Consider the following 25,051-nt stretch of genomic DNA (forward strand, 5'->3'; position numbering starts at 1 on the left):
AATTAAAAAAAAATTAGATCCATATAACTCGAATAATAATACTACACCTACAAAAAAAGTGGAACAACTCTAATTTAGAGTAACTCCTTAGTCACTCAAATTTGAGTTCTTCCACTGGAAACGATGTTTGGGTAAAATCTACCCGTTTACTGAGTAATGCTTTATTTGTAAATGTGCCAAAAATAGCGTAATTAGCACACAAATTCTGAGTGTATTGTATTAAAATATCAAGTATTAACACTCAATACTTAAAATAACCCTACTGTGTTTATTTATAATTCCGTTTACAATTGATTTCTAACTTCGAGACATCATATCAAGTGGCGGTCGCTTGGAGTAGTGTGTCAATCACACATTAACATACATGTTAGTAATGCTCAGGCACGAATCAGACACTTATTCCTCATAAATGACATTTGGGAAAAATCGTTTCCATTCTGAAGAACAATACTAGGCACTGCTGAACACAATATCTGCGTCGATTGCACAACCAAGATCACAGTAACCATTCCGGTATTTGCAGACACAACACCGTTAAGCGACTCATCCTTGAAATACGCGGTCTCACTAACAAAAAAGTACGGGTGTGTAATGTCAGAGACATAACTGGATGTCGTGAATACGAATAAAACTGACACGATTTCTTTATACTTCCGAATTCGAATTGATAGTTGATCGATTGTGTGAATTGTGAAACTTTCCCCCTTTTCACTACTAGAATTTTAAACGATGTACCTAGACTAGAGTACAGATTAGTTTATTTTCTACCTTCGATTTGCAAAGAAGTAATCTTAATAGTTCATTAGATAACATTTAGAGCCATTAGAACGGCTGATTTTATATAGTTTTGTCCACTTTTCGTTTTCTTTCTCTCCAATGCAAACGATCAGCAGCTCTGCTGTCTGACGCTGTCGCTCTTGCTTGAATTGAAACTAGCATTGCAAACTAACCGCAACATATCCGCTCGCAGTGCCAAATGATGCCAAATGGTTTAATGCGTCTTCTCACCTTGACGACCGGAAGGCAAATGAGAACTACGACCTGTACGTTTCTTTTTTCAACCACACAGAAGGTCTGCTCTCCGATGACGGCGGTTTGAATGCGTCTTCTTGCCCTGACATCTACTTCCATCCAACGCACAAGAGGGAATGATCGATTTTTGACCACGTTTCCCCTTTTTTACAACGTTCAGTTGAAGATATGTGGCTGACTACCTCAAAATTGTCGTCTTTGCGCGAAAAACCCAAGCGAAAGTAAAGAATTTTCCGAGTTGTTTTCAAATTTTGAGAAAACTTAATTTTTGAGTTGTTTGTGGTTATCTCACACTGTACAAAATATTATCCTAAATTTCTGATCATATTTTTGATGAAATAGTGAAAGATTTATGTTGCTGCAGTTTATACAAGTCGAAATATTCACGATTAAGTTCTGTCCATTCTTCCATATGTCTAATTTTGAAAAGGCGCCCCATAGTAAAGTTAGTCGTATTCACGACAAAATAGAACCTGTTTCTACAAATAGTTATTACAACTTTTAGACTGATCTTGCGAATAATAACATAAAAATGAGTTCTTGTGTTGAACTTAAACTTAGAGTAAGAGTTACTCATTTGAAAATGACAAACTCTAAGTATTTTTTCTAAGCGTGTAGATACTTTACACTCATTTATAAATGTCAACAAAAGGGAGTAGGTTCTACCAGACCCTGTCAGCTTGGAGCGAAATCAATGTTCAGTTCAGCAACGCCATCGCACGGTATCACATTCAACATATCATGTCAATTGTATGGGTGCGCAGTGCTGCTATTTTGGCGCTCACGAATTTGACATTTATCTCCTCTACTTCTATATGTACGAGATTCGATGCGAACTCGCCTGAGGGCGCCATGTTCGCAAAAAAGGGTGTTACCAATGATTCGTTCGGGAAATGTGAGATCTGGCTATCTTGTTAATATGATGTCTTTGGTTCTACTCACAACTTTACGAAAAGCATATTTACCCAAAATTGCGTAATACCCATTGTACTCAAATTGATTTTAGTTGAATATATCGTTTTTCGCTGACATTTGTCAATGTTTACAGACTTCTGAAATCCCCGCGGTCTTTTTTTTTGCTTGCTAAACCAATGCCGCGCATCTTTTGTTTTGGAGAACCGGAAGCCCGCAGATATTTTTTTCGAGTTTAAAGACTTTTCAACGCTGTCTGAAGGTATTTTCACCTCGCATCTCTGAGCTTTAGCCATGGAAACTCTGGTCCCTGATTTTCGATTTCTGAAGCAACAGATCTAGTGGTTAAAAGAATCTTATACCGGAATACCTAAGACAAGACCTGACAACTGACATCTCATTCCTCCAACATCCAACGTTATTCTTCTTTTCGTTGCCTTAGCACGCTGAAAATATTTCAACTGCTAGCAGGCACGTACCCAGAGGGGGGGCCGAAGGGGCCCGGGCCCCTCCCGAAATGGAAACAAAGTAATTTCCATTTTGGGATTTTTAACTTTTATTTCCGGAATCAGGAACAGAAATGAGTTTTTTGGTTATCAACTAACAAGATGTGCTAATTAGAAGATTTTACCAACCAGTTTTAAATAACCCGCTTCTTTTTGCAATCGAATTTATTTTCAAGGCTCAAAAGTCGCGTTTCACAGTGATTACAATCAATGTAAAAATTAAAGGAAATGGTACTGGATGATCAGAAAGTGCCATGAAGATTAGTACTGAGCAAACATATCATAGTTTTAGCAAGATTCTGCGAATGAAAAAGATGTCCTGCCGTTGGATGTTGCACTTGTATACTCAGGATAAAAAAGATGAACGCGAGCACACTTCAGAAGCATGTTCGCCTATGATGATGATGATGGTGTCGGTTGGTTACTGTTGACTTTCTCCATTATTATACGCCAGAGAACAGGACATTACCGATTTCGGTAATATAAGTATAAGTGTGAATTATTGGAGCGATTGAAAATCGGTGTGAGCTTTGAGAAATTTATGTGAGTTCCGTTTTGGAGTTTTTGAATGCTGCTACGAAAATTTTTATTTTGTTACATCATCACTCCCAATAAGGAATTTAAATTTTATACTCATCACCCTGTAAAATTTCAAATATATTCATGCATATATTCCTCTGAAAATCTGAAATATATTCAAAAATTTAAACTCTAAAAAAAGTTCGCGAACTCCAAATTTTCTTCAAAGAATGAAGCACGGAATTGGTATAGCGAACAAAAAAAAAGATCGCGGCAATTTAAAAAATCGGTAAATTTTTACAAAAAAGGCTGCAACTGAAACATGTCTACAGCTTATTTTATAAATCTGCTGATTTACAAACAAATCTGCAGGCATTTCTGATCCAGACACGGAAGTTGACTCGATGAAATTTAATAGGATCACGTGAGATTATATGGCACTTCAATATAAACTTGTTAAAATCGGCTTGACCATCTGTTCGACAAATAACCAACAAATTTTGCAAAACTAGAAGTGCTTACTGAATATTTTCGAAATATCTGTTCCTTCTTACATCGTGGCTTATAAGAACACATCATTGAAATTGAAGGTTTTAATACTCATCACTCAGCTTTCCCGGAACTAGAAGTCGAATCCGAACTATGGGACTAGGACTAAAAGAAATGTAAAAATCGATCCCTTCCCTTTGACACATAGAAATTTTTGCTTAAATCTCTCATTGTCCAATCCGAAGTATGTGAGCACATATTTACTTAAAATGCTACATACTTGCACTCACTCTTCAATAAAAAATAAAACAAAAAATACTAAAGGCACAAGAATCATCACTTAGACGCATTATTTCTTATTTGTGGGCCCCTCCCGAAACGAAATCCTGGGTACGGGCCTGACTGCTAGGTTACGTGTCAGAAATAGTGATGTCAAATTTATTGATGTATTTATTCATGCCAAAAAATTTCTTTTAGTGTACAAACAAATAATTCTTGTTGGTAGAGAATTTTACGCTTTAAATCTGTAATTGCCTTTAATCAAAGACATCATAGTAACAAGATATTCAGCTCTCATATTTTTCGAACAAATCTTTGGCAATATCCTTTTTTGCGAGTATGGCGCCCTCAGACAAGTCCGCATCGAATATCGTATATGGAAGTAGGGGAGATAAATGTCAAATTCGCGCGCGCCAAAATAGCAGCACTGCGCATCCATATATTTGACATGATCTGTTGAATGTGATGCCGTGCGATGGCGTTGCTGAACTGAAAATTGATTTCGCTCCAAGCTGACAGGGTCTGCTTTAATCCAAACCAGACGATTTATTTATCTATCCGCTCTAATGCTTGATATAAAAATGCTGTAAACTTCAGTACAAGTTGTACTAGTTGTACTGAAGTTTACAGCATTTTTATATCAAGCATTAGAGCGAATAGATAAATAAATCGTCTGGTTTGGATTAAAGCAGACCCTGTCAACTGACTGTCAGTTGTCAGTTGTACTGTACAACAGACAGCGAAGATGTTAAAACAAGTGTCCAACTTTTGGCAGAGATGGCAGGTAAAATTTTCAAGTCTTCATACTGGAAATCCTCAAATACAAGTGTTAAATTTCATGGCAAGGAAAAGCAAACAAGAAATTTGACGATTGTATACAAAAATCTGTAAAAAGCCTAAAAAATTGCAAAGTTTGTGAACAATAAAAATCGTCAAATTCACATGCAAATCTGAGAACTGGCATCTATGATTCCGACCAGAGATGCCCACTTGTGCGCGGCGGGCAGATTTCCCCCCAGACGGCTGGCTATGTCTGGCAGCCATTTTTGCCAGAATTCTGCCAGTATTTCAGCAAAAGTTTGGCAACAATGCAACAACCGTTTCCGGAAGAGAATTTCGCCTAGCGGTTATTAACGGTTCTGTTTCTGTCGGGTTCTTGCCATACAAGATTGGCAGAATCGGTTCTACAGTTTTAGCGCCTTGGTTTTATTTTTTCAATAAAAAGTACATATGAAAGGCAATAAGTTAATAATTTCGCCTGGACAATTTTGACAGCAGCCGGAATGCAACCAGTCTTCTGACGGTTGCCAGAATTCCTCACAAGCGGGTGTCAGGTCTGAAGATTTCTCGGTTAATTTTTCAAAAGGGCGTATAAGCAAGTGACAGTTTCTCTTTGTTTACTTTCTCTTCTGTTAATTACCAAGCGGTTTCCGCGTTTATCACTCAACTCTTTGCATGAAATGATACCCGAAACTTTCGACTTTCAAACAGAATAGTGATATCAAAGAAAATCTTTTTATTCACATCACAATAATCGAAAGAGAGAGTGATTAAAGAGAAACTTTCACTGGCTTATACGCCCTTTTGAAAAATTAACCGAGATTTGTCTGTAAATCTGAAGATTTCGTATATAGTGCTGCAGACTTTTCAAATTGCAGCGACGTTGGTCGTTGACTAACTCTTTTGTTTTAATCAACATCACATGAGATACTTATGGTACAAAATAACTGTGACTACGATTTGTTTATTTATTTCGGACTGTGCTTTTTCAATTCATCCCACTATAAATTCAACTCTTGCAATGAAAATACATTAAATCTGGGTTTCTAAAATCAAGTGTAAGCAATAAGATTGTAAAAGCGAACTCTTTCTACAGGGGGATATTCTAACTACATAGTAATAGTAGTTACAATAAAAACATTTTACCGAATTCGGTAATCAGTTCGATATTTCAATTTATTGCTGAGGGTTCGACAATGGAAATTTTGTTGACCTGTCATACAACTACCGAACATTCAGTAAATTCAGCGGTGTCAACTAATGGAAATTCTCAAAATGGTTACTGCTTGACAGTTGGTTTTCGTTGGTTTTTATATTCACCGAAGTTCGGTAATCGAAAATTACTTTAACCGTACTCGGCGACTATTCATATTTACCGTATCAATTGTACTTTTTTAAACAGAATTCTATAAAAAATTTGCGTGCAACTGATCGTACTGTAAAAATTTATATAATTCTTGTAAACTTAAATTCGTAAACCAAAAATTCGGTAATTTTGGATGTTTACCAAAAGTTTTCGTTAAAGAAATTAGCGAGCGACGAAATAAAATCTTAGTGTGCATTCTTGAAATTCATTTGGTGTCTCTCACTCAAAATTGATTAAGCATACTCTCTTTCAGTACTACCATTATCGACCGAAAAATTCGTTAAAGGTAAACCACTCAGTCGAGGAAAAACAGAAAAAAAAAATATCACCCCGATAAGATAAATATCTTTTTATGACAGGGAAAACTGCTTATTTTATTAGATTGAACGTATGGACACAAATTGTGTGTCGGTTCCTCTTCCCATCCCTGGAAGCACCAGCAACACGTTGGACTGATTAATGCCTCGCGTGGGTGAACTAGCAGGTGAAAACGGAGCGATTCGGAAAAATGGGGGAAAATCATCGACGGCCGTCGGATGTCGCTGTCGTTGGTGGCACGGCGCATTAAATGATTTCTTATCAAAAGCGGGACATGCTAACTAAACTTCGCGGCGGAGCGACGCGATTGAGCTAATGAAGGTAAGCACGGCAGTCGTAATTTTTTCTACCCGCTCTATTACAAATAACCCATGCTCTTGTATTATTGCTATCCGTCACATATGGTCCTTGAATGACGCCTGAGCCTGGGCAAAAGCGGTGCCATCGATCGATTGTGTCAATATTTAGACAAAGTTTGTAGATAAGACTGGCCAAACAAATTACAAGTACAAGATGGGGAAACGTATCTTGCGCTTACCGAGAATATGCGGTTCGGTTGGAACAATGTATCGAAGGATCAATAGTTGATATCAGCAGTTTTGCTAGCTATTGGTTGACTTTTGACTTTTTCAGTTTTGTAGAAATCGAGTGATTTTTACATTATTACTTATCGAATAATTGAGAAGACTTTTGATTATTATGCTCTATTGGAAGTAATATGGTAGAGATGGTTTCAACAGGGTGGTGTTTTATTTACTGTGAAGGAACGAGAAACGAAGGTGAAAGAAGGCGAAGGAAGGCTACCAAAAAGTTTCAAGATACCATTATTGGATGAAAATAACAAGCAAAACTAAAAGAATTTGCTGAGTGATACTTTACATCGACTGTAAAGTATCACTATTTCAGAGCGTTGTTTCGGTGTGAAACGATCCATTGCAAAAAATGTACTGAATTCAAGTTTCCAAAACATACCTAATGCAATCGCTCGCTTGGTAAATGTGAATGTTTTTCAGTGTTTACATACCAACATAAAAGATGAAGCACCCTGTAGATGTTGGCTCAAAACTCCACTTTGCATACTTAGCCTTTTCAAAATTGATCTAGATTGTCTTCTGAAAAGGGCTTAACAACCTTTTTTTTTCAAATGGCTATAGTCGAAAAATGACAATTCCTACAAAAAGTGTCAAAAATTACTTGTGGTTTTCAGACAAGTTTTCGAATGAAAACACTACGAAAAATCCTAAATGAGCCTTACACTGAAAATAAAATCTGCAGAGATTACTTTAGCTATCGCGGTTTTCGCTTTCCGGATCCGGAAGTAGCTGTCGATGATTCCAAAGCAAAATTCATACCAACTGGAGGCTTACGGAAAGATAATAGTTCAAGGAAGCCAAACCGTGCGAATAAAATGGATGGAGAAGCAATTTGAACCTCTTGCATAAAGGCGCATTGTCTCAGACAAACTGTTTCTTTCGCTTAATTTGAAGCCATTTTGCAGCGATTCGGACCTCCTATTGCTTCAATAACGCATGAGTTTTTCTTTTTACTTTTTCGAGGTTGTCCACCAAAAGTATAGCATGGCAATCTGAGAACATCAGTTCTTTTTTAAAAACTTTGCAAGCGTATGAGTAATGTCAATAATGTGTGCTTTTGTGCGTTTTTTTCCTGATTCTAGACCAACATTTGAATTTGGCGGAATTCCAAACTCATGCATTCAAAAAAAAATAGCTTGGAGAACTTGAGACGCAATAATCAAATCCTATTTCACAAACAATGGGCCGTATGAATAAAACGTAGCATGCTTGAATTTCGCTAGTAAATGCTACATGTGGATCACGTTCCTGTCAAAAGCAGAGACTTTACTACACAACAACGTTCGAACATGTAGTATTTACTACAATTTTTCGGTAGGTAGCTCCAGAGGTTGCTACTCGTGTGTTTGCTGATAAAGTGAAGTAGAAAATTAAAACCAAACCAAACGTGTTTTACTCTGTGGACTATGTTTTTGAGAAGATACTACAAACAAGAGACTTTACTACATTTTATTCATACGGCCCAATGTTTCAAACAATGGGCCGTATGAATAAAACGTAGCATGCTTGAATTTCGGTAGTAAATGCTACGTGTGGATCACGTTCCTGTCAAAATATGCTACAAACTGTAGTGTTTACTACAAGTTTTCGGTAGGTAGCTCTAGAGGTTGCTACTCGTGTGTTTGCTGATAAAGTGAAGTACAGAAACTAAAAAAGTGGCATTTTTACAGATGTAAGTACGTTTCTTGCTTTGTGCATGCTTATGCCAGCTTTTCCGACTCTGTGTCGATACGCTATGCAGTAAATGCTTAAATTCGGAAGTAGCATTAACTACATGTTCGAACTTGTTTTTTATTCATACCAAACCGCGTTATACTCTGTGGACTTTGTTTTTGAGAAGATACTACAAACAACAGACTTTACTACATCTTATTCATACGGCCCAATAACTTATAACGTGTATATCCTCTGAAACAAAACTACTCACAATCTTACAACAAAACTTATGCACATAAGAGTTTCAATCCTCTTAAAATAGATAAAAATAAAATACGCTCTGTTTTGCATGAACGTGGTCATTTCGTCCATCTGTTCATCCTTAAATCTGGTATCACTTTAAATTCGCCGTGGAATTATGCCATTCCATATACAACAATTTTATCGTACGAATAATAATTTTCTTTACTACAATAATGGAAGATATCTGCCAGAATTCGTACTGATGACTAATTTGGTATCTTTTTTATCGTTTATAATGCCGTACGCACTTAAAATGAATCTGTGCCATCGATATAATCAGTTGCATCTAGAAATATGAAATATTTCATTTTATTTTGAGAATATAGTCTCAAATATACGTATTTACCTGGTGTATTAACAATGATCTTAGAGATTGCACGACAATTTCAAGAATTTTCCTGTTTATGGAGATAAAAAGATATTTTTCTCGTTTGACGAAATATTTTCGGTCTTAGCGTAAACACATTCGTTCCACAAAACTAAAATAAAAGCCACGGCGAAATTACAATGTTGTCAATTTTTTCGTGATGACGAAAACTTTTTGAAAGTGGCCTAACAACAAGGAAATGAGAGGTATAATATATTATACAGAAAAATACTTCCAAATCGCCCCCAAACTATGCACGATCATGCAGGCATCAATTTACCAAGTATTTGCATGGAAACCGCAAACGTTTAGTTTTGATTTGTTGACGATTTATGTTGGAAGGCGTAAAAAAAGAGCATCCGCCTAATACAACATTTGAATTATGACTTTAAACAAACTTTGGTTTTAGGTAAAACAATAGAAATTCTTAGCACATGCTTAAGTGGAAGATATAGTTTTTTCGCAAGTCTACCAAAATAAAGTGTAATATACTTTGTTTACATTTTGGCACTTCCGCCCTTATTGAATGTTCGTCTATAATTGATCTTCCATATGGTTGAAAAAAAAAACAAGTCAGTTCATTGCAATTCAAGAAAAGCAAAAATCTTAGTCTAAAACTTTTCTGTTTTGCTGAAAACTGCTCGAGAAAAATTATTTCAGTTTCAGTTACTTACAGATATTATTGCGAAATAAAGATTTACGGACCATTTTATAAGTAATCCCGCAAAATAGTAACCCTTAATTTACCACGTGAAACGCAATCGATATGGAAGGTTGTCGTAAAAGTTTTAGTTTTACAGTAAAACTATTTATTTTTTCGAAAAACTTCTTTTTTAACAGAAAATATTTAGTAGAAGCAGTGTAGCTAGCTTTTTTTTATTGGGTAATTAAAATCTACACTCATAAAATGTAAGCAATTTTCCATAAAACATTAGTGAAACACTGAACAAAGCTGATATTTCATCCAAAAAGTCAGGCATAACATTCGTTTTAGAATAAATTATTGCTAAAAAGATTATTTTAAACTTAATCCACTCCAGCCACTTCGACTTCGGTGGCACTGCCTATATAAATACATAGATCTATGACATACGTACCAAATAAAATTTACGTAATACACAATTATTAACACAAATAATCTTGGTTTACATTTGATTCTTAGGACTTGACAAGTTGAACAAGTTTAAGTTTTGACAGTCGAGCAGATATTTTGTCGTTGTCAAAGATAACCCTGCTCGGAAGCACGTTTTTTTGACAGTTCGATAGTTATTTTCCGACACTGAGAAAATCTAAATTCTAATTTCAGATCTTTAGTAAAAATGACTTATGTGTAATCTCTTTTTATATTTCAGTCAAAAAATAGAAAGATACATTGTCAAACGACATAAGTTTGGCTCGGAGTTCTTCTTATGTTCGCTGTATTGCAAGTATTATACCACTTGATATCATTTTTCCAGTGCACAATAAACTCACATAACTTACCATTTGTCAAACTTTTTTTGGTAAATTTATCTACTAGACAAAAAATAACTGCCCGACTGTCAAATTTTAACTAAAAGTTGAAATAACACGGCCTTGAACAACTAAACTAACACACCTCGTTATTTTTTCCTAACTGAACATTTTGATACCTCTTTGTGGCTGTGCTGCCAGAACGCAGGAAAATATTAATTATCAATATTTACATCATTCCTTTCGTGACCGTCGTATCGATCGGATGGTAGTTTGCATTAGAGCAGCTGTGCGTTAATCCATTCTAATCCGTTTCAAGGTCATTTAATATCAGATCTTTTGTTCGTGAGCTTGTGCAGTAGATCAATACAGTATAAACAATAAATACCGTTAGACAGTGCCGGGTGCTATTGTGGTAAAACAATAAGAACAGTGAACCGACGTTTAGTGTGGTGCCGTGAACCGGTGCTGTGTGCATATTAATTCTCGGAGGTCGTTGTAACTAACGCTTGGCCTCAGCGGCCGAGTTGCTACGGATCATTAGCTAAGTATAATATTTTTTCCCTTCGTGTCCCTTTATCGTCTTATATTTTGACTCCCCCTATAATTTGCGCGGAACCTCAACCGCGCTATGGCAAGTCCATTAAATTCTCCCCTGCCCCCCGAAGATAAAATGGAAACAGATTTTAAATCTGCTCCAAATAGTAAGACTCACCGGGTTAAACAGTATCCCGAAGAGCCTTCACCCTCGGCCGGCCTTTATGTGGTTTATTTTCGGACCAAAGAGAAGAATAAACCGCTTAATATTTTGAAAATATCTAAAGACTTGGAGTCGAAATATACAACATTGAAATTTATTTCAAAAATTCGTCCCGATAAGCTCAGGGTCTCGTTGACCAGTCTGAAACATGCTAATGAGATCGCTCGAAACGATCACTTTACGCGGGACTACCGCGTTTATATACCAGCTCGCGAAGTCGAGATAGACGGAGTGATCACGGATCCAAGTCTGACATGCGAGGACATTCTCAAACATGGGGTCGGATGTTTTAAAGATCCCTTGCTTAAGAATGTCAAGATACTGGACTGCAAACGTTTGCATTCAGTATCGATCGCCGCGGATGGGACAAAGTCTTATCCCCACTCGGACTCGTATCGGGTGACCTTCTCCGGCTCGGCTTTGCCGAAATTCGTTCTCCTGGCCAGGGTTCGTCTACCTGTACGACTTTTCGTACCACGGGTAATGAATTGCACTAGTTGTCAACAACTAGGACACACAGCTTCCCATTGTGGAAATCGGCCCCGCTGCTCGAAGTGTGGAGAAAGTCATGCGGATGGCGTTTGCGACAGAGACATTGAAAAGTGTCTTTACTGTGGGGCGGCCCCGCATGACCTCACAGCATGTTCTGCGTATAAATTGCGTGGAGATCATTTGAAACGATCTCTCAAGCAACGATCAAACCGCTCGTTCGCAGAAATGCTGAAAATCGCCACACCACCTGAACAGAACCCCTACACCTGTTTGTCTGCGGACGATTGCGACTCTGACGATCCTCAAGAAGGTACATCTTCAACTGTCCCTCGTAGTTTTAGGAAGAGGAAAAATATATCATCTCCTAAACTCCCTAGAAAGGGTTCGAAGATATCTCTTGAAGGCCCTCCAAAAGTAACAGCAGAAGGAAGTGTTGGTAAAAAAAACGAAAAGAAGAAGCCAAAAGCTCCTAGTTCCGGAGACTTGAAATCGGAGAAAGAATATCCAACACTTCCGGGGACACCCAAAACCCCGAAAGTCCCCAAGGAACCAGAAAACACATCAAGTGCTGGACTTGTAAAATTCAGTGACATTGTGGACTTTATATTTTCCGTCTTCAACATTTCTGACCCCCTAAAAGGTATTTTGATGACTTTCCTGCCAAAAGTTAAAATGTTTTTGATGCAGCTGACTGCAAAATGGCCCCTCCTCTCAGCAATCGTTTCCTTCGATGGCTAATTTTTCGAACGAGGTCAAGGATTCGATCACTGTTTTACAGTGGAACTGTAGAAGTATCATCCCGAAAATAGATCCTTTTAAATACTTAGTAAATAATCTGAAATGTGACGCATTTGCATTGTGCGAAACTTGGTTAACTTTTGATGTATCACTAAACTTCCACGATTTTAACATTATTCGCCTGGATCGAGATAATCCCTACGGAGGAGTACTTTTGGGGATCAAAAAGTGCTATTCCTTCTTTCGAATTAACCTCCCCTCGATATCAGGTATTGAAGTTGTCGCATGTCATGTCACAATTAAAGGCAAGGACCTTTGTATTGCTTCCATCTATATTCCCCCTAGAGCCTCAGTTGGGTACCACTGGCTCAGCAGTATCATGCAACTTCTTCCCGCACCGACGTTAGTTTTAGGAGACTTTAACTCTCACGGTGCGGGATGGGGTTGTCTTCATGATGATAACAGATCAGCTATGATCCATGATATTTGCGACAACTTCAATATGACAATCTTGAATACGGGAGAAATGACACGAATTCCCGCACCACCAGCAAGACCAAGTGCGCTGGACTTATCCCTCTGCTCGACATCGCTACGGTTGGATTGCACGTGGAAGGTAATCCCTGATCCCCACGGTAGCGATCATCTGCCTATCGTAATTTCAATCGCCAGCGGATTAAGACCATCGGAAACAATCAATGTTTTGTATGACCTCACACGAAATATTGATTGGAAATGCTACGCAATATCGATATCTGAGAAACTAGAAACAACACAAGAACTTCCTCCGGAGGAAGAGTATACGTTTATGGCTGGCTTGATTCTCGACACTGCGATTCAAGCTCAGACGAAACGTATACCCGGCGCGAATACTAACATTCGTCCTCCCAACCCGTGGTGGGACAAAGAGTGCTCATCACTGAACGCGGAAAGATCTTTAGCATTCAAAAAGTTCAGAAAATATGGAACACCTGATAATTATAGAAATTACGCAGCGCTAGATAAGCAAATGAAGAACTTAGTTAAAGCAAAGAAACTAGGTTACTGGCGACGGTTTGTTGACGGATTAACAAAAGAAACATCGATGAGCACTCTTTGGAACACAGCCCAACGAATGCGCAACCAAAACACAACGAACGAAAGCGAGGAATATTCTAACCGCTGGATATTCGATTTCGCTAAAAAAGTATGTCCTGATTCTGTTCCGGAACAGAAGATATCCCGCGCCGCGACTTCGAATACAAACGAAACACCGTTTTCGATGGTAGAGTTCTCACTTGCGCTCTTGTCGTGTAACAATAAGGCCCCGGGGTTAGACAGAATTAAATTCAACTTGTTGAAAAAGCTTCCTGACTCTGCCAAAAGGCGCTTGCTGAATTTGTTTAACAAGTTCCTCGAGGATAATATTGTTCCACACGACTGGAGACAAGTGAGAGTTATCGCCATTCAAAAACCTGGGAAACCAGCCTCCGATCACAATTCGTATCGGCCGATTGCTATGCTTTCCTGTATCCGGAAGTTGTTCGAAAAAATGATTCTCTTCCGTCTAGACAATTGGGTCGAGACTAATGGTTTACTTTCAGATACACAATTCGGCTTCCGCAGAGGTAAAGGAACGAACGATTGTCTTGCGTTGCTCTCAACCGAAATTCAAATGGCATTTGCTCGTAAAGAACAAATGGCATCAGTATTTCTAGATATCAAGGGGGCTTTTGATTCAGTTTCTATAAATATCCTATCTAAGAAGCTGCACCAGCATGGTCTTTCGCCGGTTTTGAACACCTTTTTACATAATCTATTGTCCGAGAAACACATGTATTTTGCACATGGTGATTTGTCGACAATACGATTCAGTTACATGGGTCTTCCTCAGGGCTCATGCTTAAGCCCCCTTTTATACAACTTTTACGTAAACAACATTGATGAATGTATCAACACATCTTGCACGCTAAGACAACTTGCCGACGACAGCGTTGTGTCCATTATAGGACCCAAAGCTGCCGATCTCCAAGGACCATTACAAGATACCCTCGACAACTTGTCGACATGGGCTCTTCAAATGGGTATCGAGTTCTCTACGGAGAAAACTGAGCTGGTCGTATTTTCAAGAAAGCGAGAACCAGCACAATTACAGCTTCAACTAGGGGGTGAAACCATAGCTCAGGTCTTCACATTTAAATATCTCGGGGTCTGGTTCGACTCCAAAGGCACCTGGGGATGTCACATTAGATATCTGAAACAAAAATGCCAGCAGAGAATCAATTTTCTTCGCACAATAACCGGAACTTGGTGGGGTGCAAACCCAGGAGACCTGATCAGGCTGTACCAAACAACGATATTGTCTGTAATGGAATATGGATGCTTCTGCTTCCGATCCGCCGCGAACACCCATTTCATTAAACTGGAAAGAATTCAGTATCGTTGTTTGCGTATTGCCTTAGGTTGCATGCAGTCGACTCATACGATGAGTCTCGAAGTGCTCGCGGGCGTCTTACCGTTGAAAAACCGATTCTGGGATCTCTCATATCGATTGCTAATCCGATGCGATATCTTGAATCCGATGGTGATTGAAAACTTCGAAAGGCTTGTCGAACTCAATTCTCAGACCCGTTTTATGTCCTTGTATTTTGATTACATGGCTCAGAATATTAATCCTTCTTCGTTTGTTTCCAACCGTGCTCATTTCTTGGATACTACTAATTCTACTGTGTTTTTCGACACATCCATGAGAGAAGAAATTCGTGGAATTCCGGATCACGTGCGCCCTCAAGTGGCCCCAAATATTTTTTATAATAAATTTAGAACAGTCAACTGTGAAAAGATGTTTTACACTGACGGATCAAACATCAACAGGTCCACAGGCTTCGGAATCTTCAATCAGAACATCACCGCTTCGTACAAACTCAGTGATCCGGCTTCAGTTTACGTCGCAGAATTAGCTGCTATTCAGTACACCCTCGAGATCATTGAAACCTTGCCCAAAGACCATTACCTCATTGTCACGGACAGTCTAAGCTCAATAGAAGCTCTCCGGGCAATGAAGCCAGGAAAGTATCCCCCATATTTCCTGGGGAAAATACGGGAACATTTGAGAACTTTATCTGAACGGTCTTATTTAATATCGTTAGTCTGGGTCCCCTCGCATTGTTCCATTCCGGGCAATGAAAAGGCAGACTCATTGGCTAAAGTGGGCGCATTGGAAGGTGATATTTATGAAAGACCAATCTGCTTCAATGAATTTTTCAGTATCTCTCGTCAGAAAACTCTCGAAAGTTGGCAAACTTCATGGAGCAATGGCGAACTGGGACGATGGCTGCATTCCATTATCCCTAGGGTATCGACGAAACCTTGGTTCAGGGGGATGAACGTGAGTCGTGACTTCATTCGTGTGATGTCTCGGCTCATGTCAAACCATTACACCTTCAACGCGCATCTCCGGCGTATTGGAATCGTGGAGAGCGGTCTCTGCGCTTGTGGTGACGGTTATCAGGACATCGAGCATGTCGTATGGACGTGTACGGAGTATCGTGACGCCAGGTCTTTATTAAAGGACTCCCTAAGGGCCCGAGGTAGACCACCTGAAGTTCCGGTCCGAGATGTGTTGGCTAGTCGGGATATCTCTTATATGCTTCTTATATACCAGTACCTCAAACACATTAATATCCAAGTGTAATCTGTTATACCTCGCTCAGAAAGTATAATCTCCACCTACAGGTTCGACACTAACATCCGCTCGATTCTCTAGATCACCGTCCCTGTCCACCATCTTCATTGGAACTAACAAGATCTTTTTTTGTCACTAACTTTTCGTTCCCCCCTTCCATGTCTCTTCACCATCTCGATGGCAACTAATTAGATCTCTGTAGTTTTCAGACATTTTGTTTCCATACCCCCTATTTACCTCGGTTTTCACAATATTTACTTTTTTTATTTTCTCATCTCTTCGTAACATCACCATCACCGCCTACGGTCCTACGCTCCAGACGATGACCAGCATGCGGGCCACCCGCCGGGCCTTCGTAGCCTGGGGGTGTTTCCCGCGGACCCACACGAACCGAAAGGAAGCGGCCATATATAGCACCATTTGGAATTCATGCAATATTCAATTCACCGACACCTGCCGAATACCAGCTAAAAGCTTTTTTCAAAAATTCTAGACGACATAATCTAATGATACTATTCTAGTTTTAAGTTAGTCGTTAATTAAGATTAGGAAATACCCTTGGCATCTTAGAGCTTAAGCAGTGTGCCTGAAAATATATATTATACTATTGAAAAAAAAAAAAATTATCAATATTTCAAATTAAAGCATAACATAACAGTAGTAAAAAAACTGGAGATCTTCTCGTCTCGTAGTTCAACAAGACATGTTTGAAAGCCTACGTATTTTGTTATACGTTACATGAATTCAATTTCGTCAAAATTTTAAAATAATATTAAATCTGCGAAATCACCTTTTCGACTTTCTGTGGCATGGCCTTCGGAGAAATGTTTCCCTCCAAAATGATCATTTCGGCGAACCGGCTTGTGAAGGAATAAGTTTAGGTGACATGACTTTAGGAGAAATTTCCGAAAATTCTAATAACACAAGAGAAACTTCAAATCATGCAAATCATTTTTTTTGTTATTGTTCCATTGACATACTTAGCAGCAGCACCCTACGTGTCTACTGCCCTCAAGCTACTTCGTATTGTTTTGCCAATAGCATATATTCATACCGCTGTCCAATGCTTCATTAAATACAACTCACCGAATCGAATGCTCTCCAGTCAGATGAATCAAATCGGAACAATAGCATTTATATCCGATGGAACATCTCTTCCCAATTTGAATATGCTACCGGCAAGTACTACTTCTCTCGACTGGATCCGACTAGTGAAGGGGTAACACAAATTATCAGTCACTCCTGCTGAGCGGATATCCCGCTTTGTTGTTGCAAATCTGGGCAGCTCAATAAATTTCGGTTAATTTCCTTTCAAAATAGCCTCTGGTCAGAAGCGGTCTATTTTAAGAATAAGACAGTTGTCAATTCCGGACCGTTGTCTGTTTTAATGTCACATACTCCTAATCTTCTCATTTCTATTTATTGCTTTTGGGTACCGTAAATGGCTACTGGTTTCAAGAGTCCTGGAGCTGATTACGGGCATGGGTTAAGACATTTTTGAAAGATTAGCATGTGAATGGGTGTCAGCAGCAGCGGCAATACCGGAGTGCTTGATTCAGAGTCCAGCTAATAAAATAGAAATAGCCAGAAGGGATCAACCGGAAAACTTTTCAACTTCCAGCAATAAAGAAGATGTTTAGCACACCCTTCCCGAACGGGCTGTGTCGCAACTGGAAGGACATTCCGGCTACGGCTGAGACTATGCAGAATGATTTCACCGAGCCACACCTCACTCAATCCGGAGGGTTACTTCTCATATGATTCCGCAAGAATAGTCGGGGCCTTATTAGCATATCGCTTCTAATTATCTCCCATTAACCGTCGGTGCCGTAGTCCTAATGGTGTGATATCGTCTTTTAAAAGTAAATTAAAAAGATTACTACAACGGCGCCGCACCTTTCGTATCCCTGCTTGGAGTCATCGTCGCTTATCACGTGTGGATGAGGAAAAGCAAGCTCGACATGGAACGGGACGAATTAAGTTAAACTCCAAAGCAAACAACACACACACATGCCGGGTGAAATCGCCGTGCCGATTTTCACGGCGCACCCGGATGCACAAAATCCTTGTGATCTCATACATATGCTGAGCAGGGTGCCGTCACAAGAATGAACAAATTATGCAAATGTGGCCTTTCATCCTCTAGCACCGGTGCAAGTGCCAACGTTGACACTTCTTAAGCAAAATAACTCCGAACGTTTTCCGCCTTGCAGAGTTGCATTTCCCTTGCAATATTCATTCTGCAAACCGGCAAAAGCTCACTCAAGTTTCCTACAGTCGTCTTCCTTCACCAACAAAGAAGGAAGCGCAAATTGGTTCGAAGAATCACTGGTCTTTGTTTTCCAAATAGACTCAATCTGCTCATAACCACCCACCCCAACACGGTATACGGGTCCTGCTGCAAGACGAGCGAGGAGCGAGGGAACCCACTTACAGATAAGATCAAATTAAATACGACCTCAAAGTGTATCCTTTTGACAATCTAGCAATCCTTTTGCTTTCTTTTGCTTCCCAGTCTATCGAACGGAACCAAGTTAAGATTCGATGCGATACGGCACCACGTGCTGAAAAGGGTTATCAACAGGGCACAACAGCGCACTAGGCCATCCACCCTCTCCTCTCTTCGCCATGCCAAAACGGTAGTATCGTTTTCCAGTTGGAACTCGAGCATAGACTTTCTTTAGATCATTTTCTTTCATTTGGTTCCTTTGTCTTTCTGCAGTGTGGAGCTTCAGTGGCGTAGTTTGGGTCAGGGTAGGAAGAGCAAAATGTGGGATTTGCTTCGTAAGGTTGTAGCTTTGAGTTCATCTTAACGGTTTTGGCACTACTCGATCAATATCACAAAATCAAATCTGAAGTATAACAAATCATTGGTTTCAATGGATATTATATAAGCTAAATGTAACCTATGAGACTAAAGGAACTTTTTTTGTGCCTGTTTGTGGAAATCGATCAAATCATTTCTGAGAAAATTGAATGAGTCTCGTCTTCAAAGTTTTTGATCACTATTTCCGGTACTTCTGGAACCGGGAACTTAAAACAAGTATAACCGAAGTCGGTTCGTTTAGTAAGTAATTAATATAGTCTACAAATTGAATCAGTTTTGACCCAAATCTAGAAGAATTTACCCTCTTTTGCTTCGTCACTCTAAATGACGGTGTGAAATTCAATAGCAACCTATGATACTATGAAACTTTTTATTCTATGAATTACATTATGTGACACATACTCATACACATTCATACACACACAGACATAGCTCAGCTCGATGAACTGTGTCGAATGATATAGAACACTTAGCTCTCCGGGCCAATTTTCACTAGTCAATTTTTCAAGTGATTGTATAAACTTTCTATATGAGAAAAGCAATTTTATAGAAAAGCATCGTTATCATGATTTTGTGGTAACACCAACAAGTAGGTACAAATTGAATAAAAGATTTACAAACTTACATATTTTTCACCTGAAAAATAAAGATTTAAACCCTGCATACTAAACGAAATTGAACAAAGCACGCTACGAACGGGGTCAAGCCGCACGTACCAACGCGTACCAGTTTTGCATCGTCATTTTGAATGACGATTTGAATGTTTTGATACCCATCGCCCTAAAATTTCGGAACCGGAAGTCGGATCTGGATGAAATTGCACCGTATATTTAAAGACAATGAGAGCTTTGATTTGAATCATAATTCGTGAAAATCGGCTTACCGTTGCTGAGAAATCGGAGTGAGTTCTGTTTTTGAAGCTTTCCTTCACTGTTATCGCTGTTTTCGGAAGCGGAAACCGGGGACTACTAGTCCCAAAGTAGTTTTATATATTCATTCAACTAACAATATCTGCCAACTGGATTAATTTAACAGCAAGTTTTATAAATATGCGCACCTCGTTTCGCTATCGCTTGTGAAAAAAATACTAATGAAATTTAAAATTTTTGCTGATCGCACAGTAATACCGGAACCGGAAGTCGGATCGGGATTAACTTCTCAGAGACTTTTTAGAGAATTTCAAGACCTTTTATTTGCATCTTAGTTTGTAAAATCGTTTAAAAAAATTTCGAGAAAATAGAGTGCGCATTTACTCATAAATTTGCCTTGTATTTCCAGAACCGGAAGTTGGATCGGGATAAAATTCAATAGTGATCTATGGTACCATAAGACTGTTTGTTTGAATACAGGTTTGTGAAAATCGATTCAGCCATCTCTGAGAAAATCGAGGTGGCCTCCGTTCAAAAATCGGGTTTCACAGTTTTTCTATATGAGAATGGCAAAAATACTCTTGAATTCAAATTTTTTACTCTAAGCATCCTATTTCCGAAATCGGTTGTTGGATCTGAATAAAAATCGGGATATTTTTATGGTATTTGAAGACTTTGTGTGAGACCGCAAGTCTTTCCATTTGAATTTAGGTTTGTGCAAATCGGTTCAGCCGTCTCCGAGAACAATGAATCACTTTATTTTCACTGTCTTGGTGCACATCAGCCTATAATTCCGAAACCGGAGGTTGGATCCCAATGAAATTCAGGAACTTTGTATAGGACTATAAGATCTTTCATTTGAATCTGAATTGGTGGAAATCGGGTTTGCCATCTGAGTGACAACATTTGTCACATACACATAAATACATTTGCTCAGTTCGTCGAGCTGAATCGAATGGTATATGTCATTCGGCCCTTCGAACCTCGGTTGAAAAGTCGTAGAAGCAAAATCATAGAAACCATGGATGGCTTTTATCGTATCAAAGAACGCTCACTAGCAACTCTTCACACGATTCAATCAGTGCCATAAAAGAGAGACGGATATCATCGCAGCAACAAAAAAAGGCATGATTCAATTAAAATAGAATAGACACCAGTGCGAGAGCGAATTTCTCTCGATGACCTGTCTGAGAATCAAAGGTTAGCATGCTGCTGTGGAGATTCTCTCTGATGCAACAAACGGTCGTTTATTCTCGTTTTACGATCCGATTCTATAATTTCATATGGATAATTGCGATAGAATCATTTTACTATTCCCGCGCATTCTAACTATGTGCATAAAACCTTTGTATAAGTTATGTCACCAGGGTTTTGAAATATTGCAAACTATTATGAGAATCATCAAGTCGAATCATCGATTCGATTTTCTGCAATAATTGTCCACTTGCGATTCTCTCTTGGTAAATTCTACACAGCACCAATCATTATCAGACTGTAATTTTTTTAAGGGCCGTGATATACTCAGAGTATAAAGTAGAGCGAAGAAATGTAGAAAAATTCTCTCACGGTTCATGCATTGAGAGACACGAGCTCTTGTACCATCTTCTATCGAATTGAAAATGTTGTATACAATATAGAGAAATATCGAGTAGCTTGTGTCAAATTATCGGCAATCACCAACACTGATAGAAACAGTGTTTTCCCTTGATTTTCTTTGGAAGACTATTCATGTATAAATTGATGGAGCAAGGAAGTAAAATTTAATTTTCGGTCAACCCGCATGTAAAAGTACACGGAACGACCGAAATCAGCTCTCAGCAAAGACATCATATTAACAAGATATCCAGCTCACACATACTTTTTTTGCGAGAATGGCGCCCTCAGGCGAGTCTGCATCGAATCTCGTACACAGAAGTAGGGGAGAGAAACGTCAAATTCGTGCGCGCCAAAATAGTAACACTTCGCACCCATACAATTGATATGATATGTTGAATGTGATGCCGTGCGATGGCGTTGCTGAACTGAAGATTGATTTCGCTCCAAGCTGACAGGGTCTGCTCAGAGCCTAATTCGTATTACTGTTTTTGAATTATTTGATTTCAACAACAAAATTTCCAGAATATCTATTAAATTAGTTGAAATTCAGAATTTACTTTACTGAAAAAACTTTTGTTTTAGAGAATGTGTTTAGTTGGAAAATATCCTGGACACAAACCAGCAAAATTTCATCCAAAACGAAATGCTCATTGGCACCTAATTTTGTTATTAAAATCAGGAAATTTGATTCTATCTGTCTGTCACCATCACTGCTGAAAGACAGCACAAAGGAAACAAAAAAGAAATCGGTTTTATTATTTTTTTTAACCAAAAATTCATGAGAAGTGTCGAAGCAAAACAATGCATTAAAAACCTGTTTTAATCCTTCTCACATCGAACATACTATTCTATATAATACTGTGGTATTCTTCAAAATAGTTTCCTTCGATTCTTGAAAGATTAACCGGAATCGGTTTAGTTGATCGTTTACTGATAATGACTACCGATTGGAGTAGTTTTTTGGCCGATTTATAATTTTTTCACGTTTTCTGTTTCGCCCGCGTGATGGTATAAAATTTTTAACACACTTTATACTATAATTCCGGAACCAGATATCGGATCCGGATGAATTTCAGAAACTCCATACAAGACCACAGGACCTTTCATTAAGAATTGTGAATTTGTGAAAATTGGTCAAACCATCACTGAGAAAAGAGAGTGAGAACCATTTGAGAAAATATGACCACTTTTTCCTGTGCCTCCTGAATCGGAAACTGGGAACCAGGATAGCCGAAATCATTTTGTTGGGCTGTCTACTGATAATGATTATCGAATGGAATAGTTCTGGGGTTAGCTCAAAAAAATTTTGTCGTGAATACTTACTTTACTATGGGGTGTCTTTTCAAAATTTACCCTCTGAGAGAGTGATAAGTTTTTGATCGTGAATATCTCTTGTTGTATCTAACGAATCAACATAATTTTTGCTACAAGCCATCGGAAATATGATCACAATTTTATGATAAAATATTCAGTTGTGTGACATAATCTCAAATAATTCAAAATTAAACTTTTCTGAAATGTTTTGTATAAACGAGTATCAAAGAGGATAATTCATAACGCGCGTTTGCCTTTCTCGTATTTTTAAAGCTCATAGCTCAGTGATCTGTAAAAGGATTTATATAATCTAACTACCAATAGAATCGAAATTTTTCGACTTAAGCGTGTATAGAAAATGCATTGAAGTATTTCAATAGTACACTATTGAAAAACCTGTCTCATTTGATCCATGTCAACACCAGCCAATCAGAACGCGTTCTGAGGAAGAGAACAAAATATCTGCTGCTGTACAACAAATCGTTCGAGAAAATGTTCCGAAAAGTGTTTAATATCGTAGTGAGTTCCACAATTTGGTCCTTCTGAAAGGCATGAATGAATCCCGTACAGCATCCGAATAGTTTCTTTCAATGAAATGCAAACCCGAAATGAAATAATCGACATTGAAATTATGTATGCGGCTTTTTTTATAGCCGTTAGGACCGCCCATTAGTGAAAAAGCTACAACAAAAATTGGATCAGTTTGGATTCTATCGCCACTGCGAGCAGATGTATTTTGTGTCGTTTGCAAAGCTAGTTTTGCTTCCAACAAGAGCGATTACGTCACAGCTGCCAGTCATTTGCATTGGTGAAAAAGAAACGGTGGAGAGCATTACATAAAATCAGCCGTTCTAATGGCTCTAAAAGTTTTCTAAAGAATTATTAGGATTTCTTGCTCGCAAATCAAAGGGAAATATCCTCAATTTAGTGCAAATCTAGAACTGTTTGATTTGATTTTTGCACTTTTCGCTGTGTGAAATTCACAGTAAGGGGAATGCTTGCATAATTCATACAATTGATCAACTAATTGATATTCGGAAGTGTTAAGGAACATGTCAGTTGTTTTCGTATTCACGACATCCAGTTATGTCTCTGACATTACCCACCCGCCTTTTTTTGTTTTTTTCGCATGTGTTACGATATACTCATATTTAAATTTCTAAACCGATATGTAAAGATGCCGTAAACTCTTAGTGCAAAGTGTATTTATTCTGGATTTGTGCACATTTTATGTGGTTGTGCGTAATAATGTTTTTACGTAGAACAGTGAAATGAGTTTCGAATGTTGCACTCTGATTGTATATGTCAAACGAAGTTCGTTGTATATTCCTAGCTATATTTCAACTCTTTTCTCTTCCATCTCGCATTTCAAGAAAGCTGCTCTTTAATGATGTAATATTGTGTCATCTACTAGTTATAGGGTTAGTAGTTTAGCTTTAACTATTAGTTTTAATTGTTAGTTTTAAAAGTAAATGTATCTGTTGGATCATTGTAATCTGTTGATACAAAAGATGAAGAGGTTTTATGCCTGCTGGAGAGAGAGAGATTGCTATATTTCATCTCCATCGGGCTTTTCCCTGCTCCTCAGAATAAACAAACTGGTTGTAGTTCTTCCAGCTGAAGCCTATATCGAAACAATGAGAAAAGTAGGTTCATAAACATAGGTTTGGATCAAGAAAATAAGATCCTTCATAGTAGTGTAGAATACTCGTAGTAGGCGGTTGCTTTTTGTGGCTTCTTGTTATTTCATGGTCCGGAGTCCTACTTGAATTTGGGTTTTGCTTTCCGAGTGCTCGAAGTTATCAATGAGAGAGTCGATTTCGCTGAGTCGAATGAAGAGAACAGTGATTTGTGTCTTTTTCCGCAAATACAACACGGGAAGTCGCTTTCATATTTATACATGCCAATATAGAAAAGACAACCGCGACTGCAAAATTCTTTTCGGTAGTAGTGTGCCATCTAGTGGCTAGTAGTCATTACAGTGTTAACGTATTTTCGGTGACAGTGCGCCATATTGAGGTTTCTATTCCCGGTGAAAAATGAACGGCGGCCCTACTGAAAAATGGGTGGCCAACACGTTTCCTGATGAAAACAAAACAATATATAAAAGCGATTCACACACAGCATTAATATTAATTGTAAGCAATTCATATGAAAGGACACTACGGCAAGTTCACGAAACATTTTAACGTCGGAAACGTGAGCAATATTCAGTTAAA

The sequence above is a fragment of the Malaya genurostris genome, chromosome 1 (genome assembly GCF_030247185.1).
Source record: "Malaya genurostris strain Urasoe2022 chromosome 1, Malgen_1.1, whole genome shotgun sequence".
Taxonomy (NCBI): Eukaryota; Metazoa; Arthropoda; class Insecta; order Diptera; family Culicidae; genus Malaya; species Malaya genurostris.